The sequence below is a fragment of the Nannospalax galili genome, unplaced genomic scaffold (assembly GCF_000622305.1).
Source record: "Nannospalax galili isolate Female #2095 unplaced genomic scaffold, S.galili_v1.0 scaffold158, whole genome shotgun sequence".
NCBI lineage: Eukaryota > Metazoa > Chordata > Mammalia > Rodentia > Spalacidae > Nannospalax > Nannospalax galili.
Window position 1 is genome coordinate 3,167,650 of NW_008345290.1, and position 4,339 is coordinate 3,171,988.

Sequence of the window (4,339 nt, forward strand, 5' to 3'; positions counted from 1 at the left end):
TGGGATAAGAGCCCTATTCTTCCTCAGTGCTGGGGGGCCCAAGACACCACCCTTTTCTTCTGCCCTCCTCTGGGATCCAGGAAGGAAAGCAAATGGAATCTCAAGCCCAGGGCTTCTCCACACCTTGTTCCTGGAGTTGGAGGGTAGTAACTAGGGGTTGGAGAGAGAAGGGGACAACAGGGAAAGATGTTGGACCAGAAATGAGAAGCCAGAGGGGTGAGGACTGAAGGAGAAATGAAGACAAAACACTAGTACAAAATGAAAAGGTGGGGGGAGGGGAAGGGAAGGCAGGGGACAAAACCTAAATCCACTCCAAATCTCAACCTGCCTGGGGAAAACAAAGTTGAGTCTCATAGAGACATTATTGGGAGCAGCTGGCTCTGTGGAGGGTAGTTCAGGCCTCAGTCCAGCCCTGGAGTCAGGTGGTGTGGCCTCTACAGCTCATCCTTAGGCTGGCTGGTGCCATCTTCCTCCTCGTCTTCCTCCTTGTCTTCCTCATCTTCTTCATCCCCGTGCTTGTCCTCGGCCTCTTCCTCCTCCTTGTGCTTCTTGTCTTCTTCTTCCTCCTTGAGTCTCTGCTCCTCATCCTGTTTGTCCTTCGTCTGCTTTTCTGAAGTCTTGGTGGCTCCCCATGTCTCATTGCCAAACTCCTCTGCATTTGCCTCATCATTGGTAATGAGGAAGTTGGCAAAGATGGTGCCCAACTTGACCTGCCAGAGATCTAGGTCCAGCACAGCAAAGTTATCATAGGCATAGGTGTTGGCATCTGGAGAGTATTCAGGGTTGTCGATTTCTGGGTGGATCCAGGGGCCATTGTAATCCCGGTTGTCAATCTGCCTTTGTACTCAGGAGTCTGAATCACTGGTGGTTCCCATTCTCCATCCATCTCTTCACCCCAATCCTCAGGTTTCTTAGCGTCAGGGTCAGGGATGTGCTCAGGCTTGTCCCAGTTCTCAGGTTTGGAGTCTGTGGGGTCATCAATTTTGGCACGCTCATCTCAGTCTTCTTCAGGATCCTTCCTCTTCTCGGGTGGCAAGAAGTCCCAATCGTCTTCCAAGGAGCCTGACTCCACCTGGCTATTGTCAATTTTCACCTCATAGGTGTTGTCTGGCCGCACAATCAGCATTGTACAAATGTGTGAACTCATCCTCCTTACACCAGATGTCCTTGTTGATTAGCACATTCTTGCCCTTGTAGTTGAAAATGACAGGAACTTTCTTGGTGCCAGGACTGCAGATGTCATGACCAAACATGGTGTTGAATTCTGAGTCTCCATGCATGTCCTTCTGGTCCAAAGTACCTGGAAAGAGCTTCAGGTATCCACCACCACATTGACATTCTGTTTATGCTTCACCATGAACTGCACCACCAGCAGTTGTTGCTGAAGGGCTTGACTCTGGCAGACAGGGCTTTGTAAAAGCGGGCATCCTGGCTTGTCTGCAGCCCTTTATCCTTCTGGTCCCGGTAGAACTTGTCAGAACTGAGGACAAATTTATCAAAACCACACTTTTGTTTGGATTCGACCCAGCCCCTCCGTTTAAGAACATCAGCTCTTTCTCACCCAGCAGTAATCAGCTGCCAATTCTTCAACTAAGATTGGGGCTTGCTGTTCATTTCCACAGTTCTGTGCTGAGTTTTTGTCTCCATAAGTTTGCGTGGGTCTTGAGCATGCTGACAACATTGCTGTAGGTTTGTATGAGGAGAGTCCCAGGAGCCTGTAGGACTATCTCCTTATGGTCATGTACCTCCTCCCTGGCTCTTACAATCTTTCCAACCCTCTTCGGAAATGGTCTCTGAGCCCTGGGTGGGTGGACCTCAGTATAGGAGATCGGTCCAAGGACCCACACTCTGCCAACTCTTATTCTCTGTGTTTTGGCCATTTGTGGCCTTTTGTGTTCCTGACCCTCTGTTGCATGAGGGAGCTTCATTGTTGAGAACTGAAAGATGCATTAGTGTTCTCTTCATCCCTTGTTCTATGTTCCATGAGTCTTAGGTGTAGAGGTTTGCATCTGAAATGTGCCACTTAGGCTTGGGGCTCGGGCAATTCACAGAGAATTTCTGTGTGTGACCAGTGGTATAACTCTGTGATAATCTCTGTCTTTTGAAAAAGAAGCTACTTTTTTTTTCTTTGGAAAATCCAAACAAGTTTATTAGGCTTGCTAACAGAGCATAGAGTGGGGATTTATTTACAGAAGAGTGGGTGCCCCTCCCATTTATGGCTGCGCTGGAAAGTCCACACTCAAATATAGATACTGTGACTTCCCGACAGCCTCACAAAATGGTGAGAGAGGTGCCTCATGGAGTTCTTGATTTATATATCCTTAGCCCCTCCTCTACTTGCAGCTAAGTTGACTGATTGGGTGGGAGGGGTAACCAGACTTACTTTTTTATGCAGAGGATTTTATTTTGTGCTGCCATAACAATTTCATTATAGGTCAAAAAAGGAAAAGGGGAAAAAATGGTAAAACCACCACACTTGTAAACACTAAAGTTTTTCTACCTTTAAACAGGATTCTTCATCTGGTAGATTTTTCATATCTCACTCAAAACAGACAATATGCTTACCATATTTTAGAGATTGTAGGTTTCAACTGAAACGATTTTTTAAAAATTTACAAATATTTTGTTATTTTAACATTTTATTATTTTTATTTTATGAGTATGAGTGTATTGCCTACGTGTATGCAAGTGTACCCATGTTGTGCAGTGGCCATGGAGGTCAGAAGAGGGAAAAGGGTGTTGAATTCCCTGGAACTGGAGTTACAGCCAGTTGTTCTCTGCAAGAGAACCTGGGTTCTCTGCAAGAGCAGTCAGTGCTCTTAACCACTGAGCCATCCTTTTCCTTATTTATTTATTTATTCACCATGCCCACTCCCTCCCCATTCATTCATTCATTCACAGGGTCTCCCTGGTCCCAGTCAGCCTAGAAGTCACTATGTAGACCAGGCTGACCTGAATCTTGCAGAGATCTGCCTGCCCTCTGTCTTCCCAGGACTGGAATTAGAGGTATGCACCACCACACCTGGCATCTAAATTTATTTTTTAAAGCGTTTCTTTTTATTTATGAGTATGAATATTTTGCCTGCATGTATGTAAGTATACCCATGTCATGCAATGCTCATAAAGGTCAGAAGGGGGCATTGGATCCCCTGGAACTGGAATTACAGTTGTTAGACATCATGTGGGTGACTGGAGCTGAACCTAGGTCCTCTGCAAGAGCAACCAGTGCTTTTAACTGCCCAGTCATCTCTCCAGCCCCTGAGAAAAAAATTTCAGAGTCATTGTATGTTAAATTTGAAAAACTGTCCTACATAAAAATGTACTTAAGAATCATGTAACAAAAAGGAAAGAAAATTACTGTTGAAGGAGAGATGAAAGTGCTCATAGCCCACTGTGTAAATATGGATGTTCATTCTTGGTATTGCTTAGATGTCAGGATTTCTTGCTTCTGCCTTTTTCATACTTTGTACTGTGTTTTACTTACACGGTATTCATTAAGGCAAACAGAGTCTTTTCTGAGGAGGGTTTAAGAATATAGTAGACAGGCTGGATGTGGTGGTGCATATATCCTAGCATTTGGGAGGCAGAGGCAAGGAGATTGCCCGGGAGTTCAAGGCCAGCCTGAGCTACATAATGAGTCCCTGTCTCAAAACAAACAAATTGTAGCCAATTAGCAAATCTTTGACTTTAAAACAGATTAACCCTTGCCCTTCCTTTCCCCAGGGAGCTATTGGCAGTTGATCGCTACAAGGGGAGGGGCAGTCACAGTCTTTGGTGCTGTAAGCACTGGTGAGTAGCCCATCTCCAGTGGAGAGCTCCACACCCATGCTCATGCCGGTGGTCTTGGTGAAACTCAATGGATCACAAAACAAAGGGCAAGAAAATGGGAGGAGGACTTGTTGGGAAGAGGAAGTTGTCTGGGGTGAGGGGAGACTATGGAAGGGTGTGGTGGTGAATGTGACCAGAATGCATTATATGCATGAATGAAATTGTCAAAGAATAAAATTTAAAAAATAGGTCAACATACAAAGCCTTTAAGCATATTTGTCTTGGACTAGTGACAAGATGAACTTGATCATTAGCAATGTGATCAGACTACACTGTATGAAATTCTGGAATCAATTTTTTTTAAATGTTTATTTATTTTTTTTAATTTTTAAAAATTATTTATTTAATAACAACATACTTAGAAGAAGCATATCATTACAACACAATTAACATATTCAATAACGGTTTCCTGAGGTAGGATGCATCTCTTTCAAAATTGGCTGTAAATTTTTAGGTTTACAGTTGAATTATTACAGTTATACAATATTGTACTCAGTATAAACCCTATAAG

At 44.0% G+C, this 4,339-nt stretch overlaps 1 pseudogene; it reads right to left on the bottom strand.

Annotated features, from left to right (window-relative positions):
- Positions 1-434: 434 nt before the first annotated feature.
- Positions 435-4,339, bottom strand: part of LOC103740851 — a 56,946-nt pseudogene continuing 53,041 nt past the window's right edge.